The sequence below is a fragment of the Teleopsis dalmanni genome, chromosome 2, assembly GCF_002237135.1.
Source record: "Teleopsis dalmanni isolate 2A chromosome 2, ASM223713v2, whole genome shotgun sequence".
Lineage (NCBI taxonomy): Eukaryota > Metazoa > Arthropoda > Insecta > Diptera > Diopsidae > Teleopsis > Teleopsis dalmanni.
This window is the reverse complement of record NC_051847.1, coordinates 53,606,820-53,626,662: the sequence shown is the minus strand read 5'-3', so window position 1 is coordinate 53,626,662 and position 19,843 is coordinate 53,606,820. Positions and strand designations below refer to the sequence as shown.

At 26.8% G+C, this 19,843-nt stretch overlaps 1 protein-coding gene across 2 annotated transcripts in view; it reads right to left on the bottom strand.

The window, feature by feature from the left end:
• Positions 1–17,294, bottom strand: part of LOC119684790 (branchpoint-bridging protein-like) — an 89,189-nt gene extending 71,895 nt beyond the window's left edge. For both annotated transcript variants that reach the window (XM_038098913.1, XM_038098914.1), the window contains exons 1-2: positions 17,250–17,294; positions 17,168–17,192 (exon numbers count right to left, since the gene is read on the bottom strand). The gene's annotated coding sequence lies outside the window, so the exon portion shown is untranslated. The remainder of the gene's footprint in view (positions 1–17,167; positions 17,193–17,249) is intronic.
• Positions 17,295–19,843: the final 2,549 nt, after the last annotated feature.

Genomic DNA, 19,843 nt, shown 5'->3' with positions numbered 1-19,843 from the left:
AATCTTAATTTTTATCTTAAATTTATTTTATATGTCAAATCAATCAAATAAATTCAATGACTTCGTAAAAACAATTTTATTAAATGAATGTTTCGTGACAACTGATATTGAAGTAATTGACTGGTAAATAATAAGTGATAAATTCATGATTTTTAATTAATTGTAAACAATAAGTAATTGTTCAAAATCATTTAAAAATATATAAAAATTTAAAATCATTAAAAATATTTTCAAAATAATATATATTGTTAAAACTTGTTAAAATAATATATCAAAATATTTTTAAAATAATAAATAAAAATATTTTTTTTAACTAGTATATAAAAATATATTAAGCATTTAAGTGAATGAATTGTATGTTAAAAAAACACATACCACAAAAAAAACATATAAAATAAAAAAACAAAGTCATGTTGATGACGAGGGATATAGTTTAAGGCAGGAAGGATGTATTTACAGAGTTGGTTTGTGCTTTGATATCTAGAAAAATATGACATCGTTTAGTTGACGTTTTAACTATTGCTGTGAAAAGTGAAAGAGGAATGGCACAAATGTGTTCCGCATTTTCCTCTAAAATAAGTGAAATGTTCAGTTAGACATGAACTTATTACACTTCTTAAATCGAAAAATTATTTTCCTGTCAATTGTTTAATATCTCTTTATGTCAGATGTTACAAAAAAATTTATTCGATATTGTGTTGTAAAATGGAATAGCTTTTTATGAAAGTAAAAAGAAAATATGTTTTATTATTTTTTAATATTTGAAAGTCAAAGGGAAATCAATAGAATTATGACAGTTATAAATTAGGTGGATAAATGATGTTGGAAACTAAAAAAAAGTAATATCTTAGCAATAGACACGATACATATTTATACTTATGTACGTATTTTTATATGTGGTTTACTAGCAAATTAACTAGCAAATTTATACAAAAGCTGTTTTTCTAATTTCTATTCTGTGTTTTCAATATAGTTATTGTTATTATTATTGTTAAGGGATGTGGCACTGTGATCGTCAAGTCTATTGTGTCCCCTTCTGGGTTTAGAGTATTTAGAGTAGCTGTCTAAGCCCTGTTACGTCAATAAAAAGTAATATATAACTTATTTTAAAGAGTTTTATTGCCTCTTTCGTAAGAATATACATTCCCAGGAGCCTATACGGTATATGCATTAGCGCAAGGCATTCTAACAGCACATGTATGGCAGACTCCTCATTCTCTTCACAGAATCTACAGTTTGCATCCGTAAGTATACCCAGTCTTATAAGGTGGTATTTTAGTTTAGAGTGCCCTGTTAGGATATCTGTGATGATTCTAAGTTTTTACAATCCTGGTATATCTTATTGTTATAGGTACCAACAAGTGATTTGGATTGTATTAAGCCTGGTATATTATCCCAGTAAACCTGGGATAATATAGTATAATATGGTTCTCTTTTAGTTTTATGATTTCAATGTATTTAGCTAAAACCGATTTATTTTCCATTATTTTTGACCTAAGTGAAGTACTGGGTACAAGCATGATAGAAGTAAAGGGAATTATAAGAGCTTAACATGTTGTATAAAATGTTCAATATATTTCCTCTTCACTTTTATAAATAACATCGAGGATTATAGGAACAAAAAATGAACTAAATGATTGATTAGCTTATTTGTTATACCATTATTTTATAACAGTTTTTTCAGTAGTAATTAATTTATACAAAATCAAAATTAGACCAATTGGAGGATATTATATATTATTTTTATACGTAGGGTGTTTTGGAATTGTACGTTGAAATTTTTCACACTTTTTCAATTTATTAAAATTTAAAAATGCAGAACTAGAGATATTTACCTATTTTTACTGTCGAAATAGTTTTTAATAATTTATTTTACTGGTCGACTTTAAGTGGTAGCAAAACAAAGAAAAACATGTACCATACAGCAGTTGAAATTTTGTATTTAAAAAATAGTTGCCATACACTGTTGTTAGTTAAATCTCTAAATTAGACTCTACAACATCACATACAAAAGTCGAAAAGTAGATAAGTAACTTTAAAAGCGGATAGGTAACTTTTTACCCGCCTAGTTGATATAGATTGTTTTCGACTGCCGCTATTGACAATATCATATACATATTAAAACAGTGTATCATATGATATTTGATAATATCAAAAAAAAAAAAATAAAAATAAATAAGTCTAGAAAGAGCTCCGCAATGGCTCCGTATTTAGCATACAGAGATATTACAATCGCTAAAATATATCCGGGGGTCACTAAAACATTAAACAATGTTTAAAATAAAGAAGATGGACATTTGCACATATTCACAATAGTTGATTATAAATTAATCTATCATTATGATAGGAGCTACGAAGAAGAACAGGTGAATATACAACATTATTACATAAATTGAGTATGGAAATCAACAAAAAAACATCCCTATTTATAAAAGAAAAAGGATTTGTTTGCATAAAGACAACGCACAGACTCAAATTTCGCCCAAACAATTGCAATAGCTAAAATTTACAAATTTAGTTTCATATTAATTGATCCCACTTGGTATCCAGTGAATATTTCTGTTCCAATTTAAAACTTCTCATTAAATGCACAATTTCTGTTTAACTAAAGGTCCTATGACTGTTGTAAAAGAATAACTAGAAGCTTTTCACACGTTTTACTACATGAACTAGTTAAAAAGGTTGGGAGTATCTTTGGAAAGGTATATCGAGTTAAATATTAATTACGAAGTAATATATATATCAAAAGTATTTTGTATTAAATAATCTCCTTTTTGAGATTATTATTTCTTTCATGTTAAACCCAGAACATATCATTTAAATTATTTATTTGTAATTAGTATGATGCCAAAATAAAATATTTTATACATCTGTTAAAAGAATATTCTCAATTCTTGAGAACAACTTTTATTTTTATAATACATTAAATGAAAACTGAAACAATTTGAATTCTTGCAACCTTAAAAAAACCACATTTCAGCAGACGAAAAAATGAAGTTAATAGTTAAACATAAAATATTTAAAATGGTTTAAGTAAAAAGAAATTTTTTAATTTCAATGAAAATTTGTTGCTGATTTTTTCAAAAATAATTACTTTTTTTTATAATGTAACTAAAGTGCATATAACATATAACACTAAAATAATTATTGCATGCAAGTGAGAATAAATTGTTTGTAAACAATTTCCGATTCCCAGAAGAGACAGCATACGTTTTTGTACCGTCGCAGTTGTTGCAAATTTTACTGTATCCTGAGCAGCCGCCACGTTTACCAATAATTTATGTGCATCATTAAAATAAAGTTTATTTAAAATATTTTCCATCATGTAGATCCTTTAATGTTGTACACCAGTTGCCCGAAATACGCAAACATGCACGGTACAGTTTAATGCAAGGACACGAGGCAGCAGTTGCACGGCTTACCAAACGTTAAACACACTCCAGATACTCAAACCCAATTAATATTGATAACCACTTGCCATGGCAGTGAAATCGTTTTACATTTAAACCGTTTAAGTGAAAAATATTTGCAGAAAGTGCTTTAAAAAATAATGTAAAATAATTTCACTTAATTAAAAAAATGACTTCGACTCTCATTTTGTAATGAGCAAAATTAAAAGCCACTTTTTTTAAACTAGGAATACATTTTTCGTAATACTATGTTGTATCAAAAAAATTAAAAATTATAGAACAAAAGCTATAAAGTTGATAAAAATTATTAAAATAATAAAAAAAAGATTTCTCGTCTAGTAAAACGAAAAGTGTTAAAGTGTAAAATATTATTTATTTACATCTTATTTGTGCTAATCGATTTTATTTCTTAAGTTATAAGTAAAAGTCAAATTCCATTTAAAGTTTTAATCCATGGTTTAACCCACTGGATTTTGCTAACATTTTTAGAGATAACTGAAATGATTTCATAAAGTCGTTTTTCGAACAGTACTGAACTACAACAACAAAAATTCGTTTTATTTTATTTAAATTAATTGAACTTTTGGCTGACCATACAGCTGTTTCGAGTATTGCCAAATAACCATCATCAATGGTCTTAGAAATATTTCTTGTATTTAATTATTCGTAAATATTTTTTTTTTTGAGACTGCAAGTATGAAGTGTTAAATTCGTACCCTGTCAAATTTGAAACTCAGAGTCAGCGTTCATAAGCCAATTGATCCAAAGTCGTATTTGACTTGTATGTTCGCACTTTGGAGTTTCATTAATTTACTATAAAAGTTCATTTTTTAAATAATATAAGTGTTTCATTGTTCCCTAAAACAATATATTATTTTAGGATTAAGTTTACGTACTTTTAAATAATGTACCATTTATAGTTAACGGCTGAAGCCTTTTATATATACTCTAAATAGACTAACAAATATATATTGACCGATAAGTGAGACATAACGACACCCACAAACAGAATAGGATAAAGGTGACATATGTATAATCAACTCAACTACCAACACAAAAAAAAAAATTAAAAATATATATATATGAATTCAATTTCACGAATTTCATTTTAATTTCTTCAAACATATCACTCAAAATGTGCAATACATTTCATTTACTCTATAGAAATTTTCTTAATTACTATATACGAATAATAACTACAATGTTTTTATCACTGCACTTTTTATTTTTAGATATTTGGTCCAAAGCTGTTAATAATTCGGAAGGAATAATCAAATGAGTTAATGTGCCGAAATTTATTTATTTCTGAGTCTAGTTGAGTCAGTGCATTTTAGCACTTTTACTCTCTATTAGCTGCGAGGTTTCTTCATAACCCCTCTCTATGCCTTGACTGAATTATTGTTTATCACTTCATCAGATTAAGCAATAATTGACCTCAGATCTGCATACCTGTTCGAGAAGCCTTTAACCATTCTGAGATTCGATAAAGCGGTGTTGGTAAACCTGTCAGTTTTCGTAAATAATTTCTGGGATCTATCCCTTATGTATTTATTCTATTTATATTAATTTAATGTAACCTCTTTTTAACTATGTTATCTGCATGTTAATGTAATTTAATTATTAATTACATATATTTATTTTTCACATGAATCAACTTTCTATATTATTAAAATTTTATATAATACCAAATAATTTTAGTCAATTTGAAACAGTCTATTTAATTATTATGACTCTTCTAAGTTAAGTTCACGACAGAATCAGACATGAACAAAGGTGAATAATGTAAATTGTTGATTATTTACCAAAATTCCTCTTTGTGTTTAACAAAATTCATGTCACGTACAAATTTACCAAAACATTTGATAAGGGTTAAGAAAAAGTACTAAGAACATTTAAAACGGTTCCTTCGTTTAAGCAAATTGTTGAGGTTTCTCAATCCAGTTTAAATTTAAAAATCAAAAATCTTTTCAATCGATTTTGTGTTTCTAGGCACGCCTGCAATATTCAATACAGCAAATAATATCTATTGAATAGAAAAATTTTCCAAAAATTAAATAAAGGTAAACTGGTTTGTGTGCTACGTGTGCTACGGGGTTAACAATAAATTTTCAGGATACTTGCAAGAAAAAATTACTTTGCACATGTTAAAATAAAATATAAATAAATCTATATTTGAAATTTTCAAATATATCAAATAATGATAAGTAGATTCGCATGAGAGATGTGAATAATATTGAAGATTTGATTGATAAAACTGTGATTTGATTTTTCATCGACGTCAAAAAACTGTTAAATTAATTTTATTAACTTCAGTTATTAGAAATTTATTATTATTTTTCTTAGAAAATTTAAAAACAAACATAATAAAAAAAAATATTTCATTTAAAATTATATCAGTACATAAAAATAAAGATAGCTTTATGGCTCATGTTTGTTAAACTCACAGATTTCTTAAAAATGAATACGAGTAACAAAGCAAACGGCAATGTATTATTTGATCCGCTTACCTAATAACTGCAGTGTAAATGTTGGAACGGAATATATATATTTCAAAGTCAATTATATTGTGAGATATCAATACTATTATCAGTTAATCAAACATGAATGCAGAATTACAGAAAAATTCCTAAGACAAACAAATTTAATTAAATTTAAAAAAAAGCAACTGGCTTTCAATAAGCTTAATTTTGTTAAGTGATAATCTATTTGACCGTTAAGATAGTTTTTCGGCCTCGCACATACTTAATATTATTATCAAGTTAGGTCGTAAATTAAGCTTTTAACTATAGGTAAAGCAAGAAAATAATTATTGTTACTCCAAATACCTTTCAAATAAGATCAATACGTTTAAGTAAATAATCTAATAATCTAAATATAATAAAAACGATGTAATTTAGTTACATTTTTGTTTTTAAATTTTAGTACTAATGTCAAGTAAAAATTCTGAAACATTAAAAATATTTAAGAAACTTTTCAACTTTTTAAAATATATATCGAAAATGATAACAAAGCTTGTATCAGTTTCTGAGCAGAGTTTATATACAAATAAAACTACTTTTAATTCTTTTTATATTTATTTAAGTGAACTAAATTGAATCCAATATCCTCTGATTATTAATTATTAATTATTAAACTGAAAAATAATTCCACAGAAAATATTTTTTAGTATTCTTTGAAGGCTACTAATTGTAGACCGCACTCACATATAATATTATTTAGATAGTTGTGCTGTAAATCAAACTCATCATTTGGCCTCTTACTTAGTAAAATTAGTCAAGGTCTAACTACCCCCTACCTAAAGTGAACGGCATAATGTTGTTATGATTTGGGATCTATGATATTAAAATACGGACAATATCATGTTCAATATCATCCTGAAAAATGAAATGTTACAAACTGATGCGAAAATAATTTTCCATATAATAAGCTCTTGCAAAATTAAATGTGGTTAAACGTATTATTAACAGTCAAAATCTTCAAATTTTAGAGTTTAAATGAAAAAGTATTGCAATATTTAAAAATAACATTATCCATATGATATGGACATGAGTTTAACAAACATTATTGCTGATAAAGAGAAATATAACAGAAGCAGTTAGTAGCTTCTAACCTATTGGATGTAATAAAGATGTATCAACAAAATTATGCGAAAGTAAAGTCACGGATCAAGTCATTATTTATAACAACCAAACAACCACTAGTATTTAAAAATGAAATAATTGAACCTTAAAAATTTTAAAACCCTTGAGCCAAAAATTAAAAAAATCGTTTACATTTAATATGTACAAAATTTATGGATTTAATTTAAACTGTGCAGTTATTTCTGCAACGTGCCATTTATCTTTACTCGTTACATGATTTACATCTACATGATTATGTAAATATTACGTTTGGAATATGTTATTGTTATATTGCTTATGGTTTCTATTTAAGTTCTTAGTTTCCAGATACGTTTTGAATTGTCCTCTTCACTATGCCGAATACACTAAAGATTTTACGTCAATATTATGTATGGGATATTGTCATATGGTTTGCGTAGTCTATTGAATTATATTTAAATAAAAATTAAATATAAAGCTGAAATCCGTTCAGAAAAAATTATCATATACTGTCCATACCGAATCCTATTTGAATTATCTATTCACCGCGGCTATTTAAAGTACGGCCCGCGGCTTATGTTTGTGCGGTCCGCGACAAATTTTTTATCTACTACAATTACGCAAATTATTAAATTATTGGTGTACTGGTAAAACTACATTATTTTATTTTTATGGTATATAAAATAAATAAATTTAAATTTATCAATTAGTAAAACTAAATTTAACATTTATTTTTGTCAAAAATAACTATGAACGTATAAATTTGTTTCTGCGCCCCTCCAATATGTACAATGATTTGTATTGGTCCCTGATCTATATTATAAAGGAGACTCTCCTTTGCAAACGATCACAATTTGATGAAAATTAATTGCTGTTGAAGTAGATAGATAGACAAAATGCTGAACTTCATTTTAACCGATTTAATGTTAAATGCATAAATTGTAAACTTGTATGTTAATCGATATTCAAATAAAATGCATTTTAAATTGTTTTTCATACTTATGAGAAAATGCTCACTTTTTATTAACAAATTTTATTATATTTTTTGGTTTAATATATATTAATAAAATGTATTTTAAAATATTTCTTATAGTAATAAAAGTCCATGTTTTTTCTGCAGTCTTTTACGACTAAACTTTATGACTAAAATGGCTCATGGATTCACTTTTCATTTCACTTTAAAAGCGACTGTTTGGTGCTTCTATTTTTTTATTGCACAAATATCTTGTGTTAATCTTGCTACATGGCGTATACTTGACTTTAGTGACTGAAATGATTAAGGTACTCGTATCTTAAGCCTCATCGTTGTGCTTACTGGCTCACCTCTTAAACTTCTAAAAACTTTTTCAATTTTCAACTTGGGTTAGGTAACCATAATTTTGGCTAAATTTTTATTTTGTTTATTTTCACTTTAGTACTTTGTCAACATTTAATGAAATTATATAAAATAAAAAATGTTTTCCGTCTTAAATAAATAAAATCGATTTTTTTTATTTGTTTCTTAACTCCACAAAGTTTAGGAGGTTTTGTGTTGAAAAAGTTTAAAACTTTTTTATTACCGAGTCTCTTCTAGTTCTTTTTTTTTCAAGGATATTATGTTTCGTGTATAGATTTTATTCAGTTTTGCTTGCACTCTTTTACTTATTTTTGGTTAAATGTATTTAAGAATTTCAACATTTTTTGTTGGTTTGGCTCGAAACGCTTCCAGCAAACACTTTGTAATATAGTCTTTCTGTTATTTCTACGGGAAATTTTCTGGTTAAGTTTTTACCTCAATTTCTGCAAATTATTTCGAGTGTGACAAAACATACATTAAGACTGAAAAGTTTTCGGAAATTCTCATTTAAAATTCGCGCGCTGTATATTTTTCGATATTTTAAGTTTATGTAGTTTGGCAGCACTGTCCTTAATTACTATGCCAAAAATGAGCGCGATCTGTCAGACAGTTCGTTTACGGCAGCTGTTGAAACCAGTTCACCTCAGTAGTGCGTTGCGAAATGTCTTCGACGGTCGTACGACCGTCCTGAAAGGCTTTGTACCACTCATAAACTTGAGTTTTCGATAAAACTGATTCCCCATAAGCCTTTTGTAGCATTCGCAACGATTCTGCACACGAAATTTCGTTCGAAACACAAAATTTGATGCAAACTCTTTGTTCAATATTTTTTTCCATTGTTTTTTTCGCAACGCACTACTGAGGTGACCTGGTTTCAACAGCTGCCGTAAACGAACTGTCTGACAGATCGCGCTCATTTTTGGCATAGTAATTGTCCTTAATTGCTGCCAAACTACATAAACTTAAAATATCGAAAAATATACAGCGCGCGAATTTTAAATGAGAATTTCCGAAAACTTTTCGGTCTTAATGTATACAGTTACTTTATCGCATATATCCTTTTCTACAATCACACAGATGAGTATAACAGATGTGCTTATGAATATCCACATCCACTGTGTGTGATTCACAAAAGTTTTCTTTTCTCGTTAATTTTTATGACTTTGTTTGGTATTAACTTTACGACGTTGTTGGGTATGTTAAGCAAAAAAAAAAAATTTTCAAAAGTTTAATTGACTTTCTAATTGAAATTTTAACATTGTTGTTCTGTAATTGAAACAACCGCTTAGGGAAACGATACAAACTCAAAAATGTGATAGTATTCTTTTTTGAAACTATGAAGTGTCTTAAATATAAATTTAATGCTTTCGATATTATCACAATAAGTATTTAGCAACATGGTGACATTTTTAAACCTCATTAAATTTTATTTTCACGAAAACGTAATTTTTAACTAAAAGCCCCCTAAGCGAAGATTTATAGCCAATTATCTCTAAAAGTAGAAGTTATAAGTCGCAGTGTTGGTAGCGCTCTGACACTTAAATATTTATGCAGTACTGGTGTTAGGTGTTAGGCTCGAATGCATTAAAATTTAAATTTGTGCAAATTTGCCTAAAATCAATCACAAATTAGATACTATTTACTTATAGATTTGTTCTAAAATTTTATTTTTGGCTGTTTTATTTGATTTTATTTTTTGTTCATTCATTTTTTTTTTTTGTTTTTGTTGACTTGTTAACTTCAAATACAGTTCAATAAAATTGGTTTAATGCGGTAAAATCCTTCAGCTATCGAGTTTTAAAATAAATTGTTACCTTTTTGGTTTACTTGCTACTTACTTTCTCGTCTAAAACTTGAGCCTTTTATTTTTATTGAATTTTGTGTGCTTCTCGTTTTAACAAACAATTCAATTTCAATTGTGAAATTTACAATGAATTTTAAACAAACGAAACCAAGTTCGAAGAATAAAAACTTCACTGTTATTTACACTCCTCGAAGTCGTTGGAGGCTGACATTTGTGGTTCACCATTGAATGCTTTCAATTCGTATCCTTGCTCTTGCTTTTATTTTCACTTTTTTCACAAATCCACATTCAAACAAACAAGCAAGTTTGAAGTCTCTGAAATCTAAGGAAAAAATATCTTCTTTGTTTAATCAAAAAAATTTTTTTCGTAGTTTCATTTAAAAGACTTATTTATCTTGCTTTTTTAAATATTGTTATGACTTTTTTGATTCGTACCGAAAAAACTGCAACTAAAGAGCAATAGAAAAGCAAAAGGCGGTATCCAAAAAATAAAAAACAATTGACTTTTGGAAACAATTGAAACAATCAAATTTTTTCCTCATTCGTAATTATTTTATTTTCTATTTTCAGTTCAATTTTGTTTTTTACTTTATTTTGAGTACAAAAGCATTTATGTTAAAATTGATATTTTATTTGTATCTCAAAAAGTGCAGGGATATCTATTTGTATCTAACGAAGGTAAGCATATCAAATTTTTATTTCGGTTTAATAACAAAACATTTCTTTAAACTCAAATCTTTGATTAATGAAGATATTTTTGCTAAAACAGATTAGAAAGGGTTTTTTCTATTTCATTACACTTTAATAGTGATTACATATTTAATTAAATTGAACAGTTCAACTTAATTCGTGAATGATTTTAACGCTATAGAAGAGATACACTGGGTTAAGAAGTTAATATTGAAATTGGAAACGAAGATCCATAATCTATAGAAATATTGGATCATAATCTATAGAAATATTGGATCTATTGTTGTATTGTTTACTACCATACTGGAGTTAAATATCTTTAATGATAAAAATATTTTCTACAAATAGTAAGAACTGAAAAACTAGTACTAAAATGACATATATATCAAATATTCCTATAGGCTATAATATGTGGTCAGTGCCTTCAATGTTTAGTATTTATATTTTAACCATTACTTATCTCTTTTATCAACCTATATATTTTATGTTAATATTACAAATATTATTTATTTCAGTCATGAAAACGTAGAATATTACTGTAACGAATAAAATTTACAATATTAACATATATTATTAACGTCTATTTACAAGAGAGTATAAAAGAGAGAGAACGAAAAATAAATGGCTTGTTGAAAAGGTATTTATTAAAGAATCAAAACAATTTAGTATTTAAAATCCATGTAAAAAATATGTACTGTAATTACTCCACGAAATATCTAAAATGTTAAAAGAATTAACATTTTATTTTAGGTTAATTTAGGTTAGTAAATTAACCTATAGACCTTTCTTAAGAACGTTGAGCATTTGAATAGTTAAGATTAAATATTTTGTGAAATGGAATTAATATTTGTAATACTTGTAGTTTATATTTTAGTGCCGTTTGAAGCTAATCTCTTATAGTACTGCAATGAAACAGTCAATTTGTAAACAAAAAACATATGATTTCCTTAATTTGGGACAGTATGATCACTTTCGATTAACTTAATTTCGTTTTTACGAAATTAAAGAAATGTGGCTGTCTGAACATAGTATAAAATAATTTTAATTATCTTATCTATTGTAGATAGATAACTTAACAGTTCAATATGAAGTATATAAGTACGTTCAATAAATTATATATTATTAAATATATTATATACTGCAAAATGAATTAGTTAAGCCTTTAGCTCTATTTTTCTTTATGTCTGTTGGAGTAAATGATCACTCAGTTTTTGGTATATGAAGACAATAAAATTCGACATATGGATATAAAGTCTAATGAATGATTTTTTTTTTTAAAACATTTTTCAACTTCATTATTTACGTTTAATATTATTTTTTGAATGCTTTGAAAACAAAGTTTAATTTTGTATACCTTTTGAAAGTCTTAAATTTAATTTTATTTTTTTATTTTACTTTTTGTAATAAAAAATTTTTTTTTTGTTTTAATTTGAGTACGTATTTTATGTATTTACGGATTCGGTTTACCTGTAGAAAGATTTATCTACATATAACACTCAATAAGAGTTCAACAAAAATTACTGTAAAGAAAAGCGTGCAATTTTATTTTGCTTGCATGTTGAGTTGAAATGATTTCTCTTGAGGCTCGTCCACCGAGGTGTAATGTGTGAGGCTTGGAAACATTAAAGTTTAATAAAATCAAGCAAGGATACTTTAAAAGTATTTTCAACATGGAATAAAAATAAAAATAATTGTATTATAAAAATCAAATATAAATTAAAAAGCTTTAAGAGTTAGCAACTGAATAAGAGTTAGCAATAAAAATATTTACAGGAGTAAAAACTGACATTAATTCACGAACTCCTGATAAGTGTAAATTATAGTAAGATAGTAAGTAAGATAGTAAGATAATACTTAAAATATACCGAAATGATAACTGCATAATATTACAATAGACTGTAACCAAATAAATGCATTTTTTTAGTATATTTTTATCAGAAATATACAAAGAGTTTGTTTTTTTTTTGTATAAAATAAGTTAACATAGATATGACTTTATCTTTAAAAATCATTGTTTTTCATATTTGTATGCAGATCTGAGATCAGTTATTGCTTACTCTGATGAAGTGATAAACAATAATCCATTCAAGTCGTAGAGAGGGGTTATGAAGAAACCACACAGTTAATATAAAGTAAAAGTGCTCAAGTGTATTTACTCAACTAGCCTCAACATAATAATATAGAAAATTGTTCTTATTATTATTATCAACATTTAATTGTCTTATATCAAACGCAACTGAAAAAATTGTAATAAGTTATATAAATAAATTAAATATATTCCTATTAAGCTTTTGTAAAATTTCCTCCTAATGTACTTAAGTATTTAGACTAGTTTATTATTAAACTTTATTATTTTAACGGAATTTAAAATAACGTAATTATCTAGAATTAAAGTTAAAAGGACTTTCATGTTGTAGTGCTAACTTAAAATGACACAAAAGTTTATACTAAATTCATGCAAATTGAGCAAATAAGTTTAGCATTGTTTAAAACTGTATACTTTAACAGATGCTCATGCAGTTTTCATTCCAACGACATTTGAATCAGTCAGTGGTTAAGTTTTGAACCAGTGCATGTAGTACTATACATAAAGTCAAGTAGTTGCATCTTCACACACTGCTTATGTATCCACCAACGACTTCACAACAAACTCAAATGTTGATGTCACTGAAAATGTATCTCAAGTATCCAACAGAACCATTTCATACAGCGACAGCTCAAGTGGGACAGCTAACAAATGCCTTAGAGTATGTATTTCTCGCTATTACAATACATTTCCTATATATATTTTCATATATATGAATACTGTATAAAGACGTAATTATGCACTGTGGTATAAATATTTCAAGTAACAGATAATTAAATTTAAATTTTTGAATTTTAAACTAGAGTTATATTAATAAATTACAATGCCAACGCTCTTTGAGTTAAAATAATGTAAAGAATTTAAATTAAATTTCTATTCAAAATATAAAAATTTAATAAAAGTGCATCAGCTATTCATACCAAGTTTATATAACAGTTTCAATTGTTATAGCTAATCAAATGCATATTTACTGAATGAAATGAAACAGAAGTAAGCTCCAGGGTGATTGCGCTCCTAATTAGGCATGATGCATTTCATGGTAATTTAAATCCCTTGCTACACAGAATTAACATGTCCAAAATCTCACATTTGCAATACAATATTAATTCCGGGCACTATGCAGCTGAGAGTTAGCAAAATAATTAATGAGAAGTTAGCCTAAAGTTAACATTGAAATGATAAAGGCATAACATTATAACACTAAGAATGCTAATTTATGTAAAGTCCTATCTTCAAGCAAAAGCTTTATTATAGAATTTGTCTTTGAGGTTGCACAGAAGTTATATTTTGTACTAAAATTTGAAGAGAATAAACTATTTTACTACAGTTACTACATACACACGCACATACTCTGGTGAAATTTTAAAACTTGAAGTTATTTCCTTATATATGTACAAATATAGAAGAAATATTTTGGAAATAATGAAGAAATATTTTGGAAATATAGAAGAAATATTTTGGATATATAAGAAATATTTTAATAATGATTTTATAAAGAGGTTTTTCGAACAGTAGTGAACTATAACAACAAAAATTCATTTTATATTATTTTAATTAATTGAATTTTTGGCTGACCACCAACTGTTTCGAGTATATCCCAAATACCTATGATCAGAGGTTTTGGAATTATTTCTTGTATTTAATTATTTGTGAATAAATTTTTGAGATTGCAAGTATCAAAAATCGAACTAGGGTCCTGCCAAATTTGAAACTCAGAGTCAGCGCACCTTAACCAACTGACCTAAAGCCGTACTTGACTTTTATGTTCGCACATTTTTCTGAAGTTTTGTTACCTTCCGTGAAAGTTTTATTTACAAATTTTTGTAAATAAATAAATAATTTTTTTTTTTACAAAAAAATAAATGATAAATGAACTGGAGAATAACTGAACTTATTAATTATATTTTTATTTTTAATTGTTAAATTTCAATAATATTCTGTTTGTAGAGGCATTATATGTTGCATGATTTATATATTCTTTCTTATGTATAGAACTTAATCTAGGAACGTAATATTGACAAAGTCATGCTAATGTTATTCCACGAATATAAAATTGTAATTTAAATTCAAATTTTTCAGACGGAAGTGACTATTATATTGAATAGAAATTAGTATATTTCATTTAGAGATTTTTCGAACAATCGTGAACTACAACAACAAAAATTCATTTCATATTATTATAATTAATTGAATTTTTGCTGACCATACAGCTGTTTAATGATTTTATAATAATATTTAATAATATTTAATTTAATAAATAAATAATAAATATCGCAGTTTAAACCGTTTAACATTCACAAAAGTTATGGAAAATTGTAATTTCAAAATATATTTTCTAAAATATCTTTGTGAATAAAAATCATTTTTTGAATAACAAAAAATATTTAATGCATTTGCTCAAATAGTGTTTACCTTCTTTCAATTTAAAATTCTAAACTTCTTAAAAGAACACTTCGTATTTAAAAATATACACACATACCTATAATAATGAGCTAATTTTAGGGTAGAATGATATTATTTATTTATCGTTTCATTTCTTTGTGTTCATTTTATTGGAAAAACAATAATGTATTTAAGAAGAAACGTCAAAAATATGTCTTTATTTTGTATCTGATACAAATTTATGATACAATTTTATCTAATGACTATTAAATTTATAGCATTTAAAAGTTTCATTCTATTGTTTTTGGTCTGTGGCAGAAAGACACTTCCTTCACTTTTACTATACATTTGCAAGAAACAATTTACTATTGTGCCTTCATCACAAAGTCAAAAGGAGCTAACTTTTAGAAACCAAATTCTAATTAAATATATGAAGCAGAAACAAAATGGATTTATATTGTTTTGTTTTTAATAGAATTATTTACAAAATATGTATATGAATAGATGTGTTCAAATTTGTAAAAGAAAAATGAAGAAACCCTAATAAAAGAGTGCTTTAATGTGGTAAAAAGGATAAAAGGATAAAACAATATAAAAAGTGTTATATTGAAGAGTTTCGAGTAGAATACTCTGAATATCACTGATTTTCTCTATTTACAATTTTTGGAAAATTTTCAGTTAAGTGCGTTTCGAGGTAAAAAACTTTCGACAAGAGGTTGCACTTCACCGCCAATACAAAAATAAAATATTGTACAAAACTATACCAAAATGGTTGAATAAAAGAATAAAATACATTGAAAAGAAAATTTCAATGGAAATTAATATTAAATTTTTAAAGCGTTGTGCATTTAATGTACAGTACCAGAGTTAATTAGCATATAGCATACACCATAAGAACGATTCAAAATTTATCAAAATTTTATAATTTTAATTTAAAACACAATCTTAAAGGAACTTTAAAGGAACTACGAAATATTTTATAATCTATTTAATTATTATTTATTGCATATAGCTAGTTAATCCAATATATGAACTTATAAATTGATCCTTGAATATTGTCGTTAATTAAAACTGTTAGCTATGACATACAAGATAAGGTGAATTTATAATTACAAATACGTTTTTATCAAAAAAATGATTACTAAACAAGAATATAGCAGCATTAACAAAATCCCTGCAATCCTGTAGGTTCATAATGGAAATTACTTAAATATAAACAAATTCTACAAATATATGAATATATATAAAAGACCACGTACGCGTATGTTCGAAAAATGGCGTTCCATGTCTTAAGAGTAATAAACTCTATCAATGAACTATACGAAGTGGATTGAAAACAATAAAGTAAAAAAGACTTAAATGTAGACACCTCTGGTAATACCGTAACAACAATGCAAGTGCTTTGCAAAGCATTTGTTATTATTAATATAGTTAAGGAGTTATAAATGGTTAGAATTTAAAAGAAAATGGTTTTTTAGTTGATTTTCTTAATATACATATATTTAAATATAATATTTCGAATCTGCGGATTAGAAGACTATTTTCGAAGTTAAACGCACATTTGTAAAGACGTATTAAAACAGGCGTACTATACGTAAAGTACTTTTAAAATTTTAAACGCATTTCTCAAAACTGTGTTTTCAAGGTCGATGTGCACGAACCGACTACACTCATATTTTAACACAAGTTTTCTAAATATATTTTTTAGTATTGCATCTAAGACAAAACTCTCTTTTCAAAGTCGGTGTGCACGCTTTCTCGGCAACCGCTTGTGACGAAACAAATTTTTATATCAAAATTTCTTCCGCACATGTTACAAGAAGAAGAGAAAAACAAAGTCACTTACATGAAAACACTTACATGAATCAAACAGCGTTGGAATTACCTGTAAAATAAAAAAATTTATCAAAATATATTTTACCACAAAGTATACGGATATTACCTGCGATCCTCCAGCCTGATGAGCCGCGGGCAATGATACCTAGACTGAAAAGAAACCCTGAAGAGAGAAAAAAGAACATAAATACACTGTGAACATATTATAACAAAAAAAAGTAAATTTTATTTACTTATTATAAAATTTGAATAACAACACGATGAATAAACACATTTATTTAACAAATATATTTTTAATAAACAAATATACAACAACTAAACGTCCACTGATTACAAACAAAAAAAACGCATCACAAGCAACACTTCGTCATAGTTTTCCACTGGTTTTCTATTTGGATAATTACTAAAATAACTAGAGTTTATTAATTGTTACGGTATACAATGGAAAGCAATATTTAATTTATTTCTTTTACAAATATTACAACATAAACAAAACTACCACCAAAACAATTTAACATCAGTACCGGCTTAATTTAAAATCACTGAAATTCTTTTAATTAATTACACTTAAGTTTTATACACTCATATTTTTGTTTACATGCATGTTTTGTTTATAAATATATATTTATCACTTACACTTTGTTTTATATAAAAAAATTACTTTTATAATTTAAACCACAAGCGGCTGTCAAAACAAAACACAAAAGCGCAGCGGCTTCACGGCAAAGATCGTAAGCACAGCGGTTATACTGCACAACCCAGTGGGTAAACGAAAGGGAAAATTTAAAATACGCTAGAAGAAAGCTCTGGCGTATGGGCATTTAAGACAGCGAAATTGTTAAGAAGGGACGAGTTTATGAGTATTCGTCAAGGCGGTAATACGCCGAAAATATTAAATCCTGCGTTGGTCTTACGGCAAAGGAAATAAAAATATATATGTCTATGAACCATATATATCAATTGGAAACTATTAAATCCTGCGTTGATCTTACGGCAAAGGAAATAAAATATATATGTCTATGAACCATATATATCAATTGGAAACTATTAAATCCTGCGTTGGTTTTACGGCAAAGGATACAAAGTATATATGTCTATGAAACATATACAACCATAAGAAATATCTTAAATCCAGCGTTGGTTTTACAGCAAAGGCTATAAATTATATATGTCTATGAAACATATATAACCATAAGAAATATCTTAAATCCTGCGTTGGTTTTACGGCAAAGGACATAAAATTATTTGAAGGAATACAAGAAATCGCACGGACATATTATGAATATTCCGTAGCGTAACCTGAGAAGAACTACACACCATTCCACGACACCCGTCCACAGAAATCACGGCGTTCGCCCATCAAATCCACGGCTATCACTCACAGAATTCACAACGTACGGCACAACTAGGTATCGCCTGGACATACGGAAATCTTCAAAAGTAAAAAATATATAGCACTACATATACATTTTTTTTTATGAAAACCATACATATCGAATTTTTTTTTAATTATGTTATTATAATTTTATTCTTCTACGAGTTATATTTACTCAGATCTTTTATTTTTAAAGCACATAATTAAATAAATAGCTTTTGCACTATTGTCGAAATAACTTTGTACAAACATTTATTGAAATAAACTTAGAAAATTTAAAAATATCTTTCTTTTACGAAACTCGTCCCCGCGCATATAAATTCATTGTAATGACTCTGAGGATACCCCAGCAAAAACTAAATATTTTTGAACGTCACCAAAAAGTGTCGTTACACGCTGAACCGACCACTCTCATATTTTAACACAAGTTTTCTAAATATATTTTTTAGTATTGCATAGAAAATTTTTTCCCGCTTAACATTTTTTTTAATTAACAAAATTAAATTAAAATTTTAAATTTAATTTCGGCAAACAAACGGTTTTTCTTTTTGAGAAGCCGTCAAAAATTTTGTCAAAAATTTTGTCAAAAATTCCTACTTTGCTTATTCCTTCAATTAATTACTAGATTAGACATTACTTCAATAAAATCCGTCTGGTGTTTTCATTTCAAATTATCCAGTCCAGAGATATCGTGCACACCCCAAGACATCCGAAGACATAGGAGCACTCAGAGACAAGCTGTAGCAGCTTTCAAAATAATTTTTTTTAAATTATGTAATTAATGTAATTAAAAAAGTGAAATACACTAAAATGTGCACTTAATACATACACAAGTTTTTACATTAATAAAATTAAAAAGCTCTTTTCTGAAAAAATTCTTGAGAAATTGATTTCTTTTGGGCATTTTAAGTAGGTATAACCTCTAAAGCTTATATGTGCACTATGACTTCAGATCTTTGGATTTAAAATTTTAAATAATTTATTCTCTGTCCACAACCGCAAACAGATGTGAGCGCCGAATTTGCTCTCTTGTTTCTTAATCCTCATGGTAACGCCTACAAAAAATCATATCACCTAAACTTATTTTTTAGATTGTATTATGTTTAATACCCCTCTAGTGAAACCCATGATGTATTCTAGAATAATCTAAAATTTTACGTATCGTCTTAGAACGTTATTTGTTGCAATTTATAAAAAGTGGTTGTTCTAGATCAATATTTTGGTTAGGACTATCCATAAATATATTATTTGGACGAAAAACTTTGATATTATATCTTTACAGTTCCCAGATTTAACTTTAGCCTCTAGAAAATAGTACTAGAATG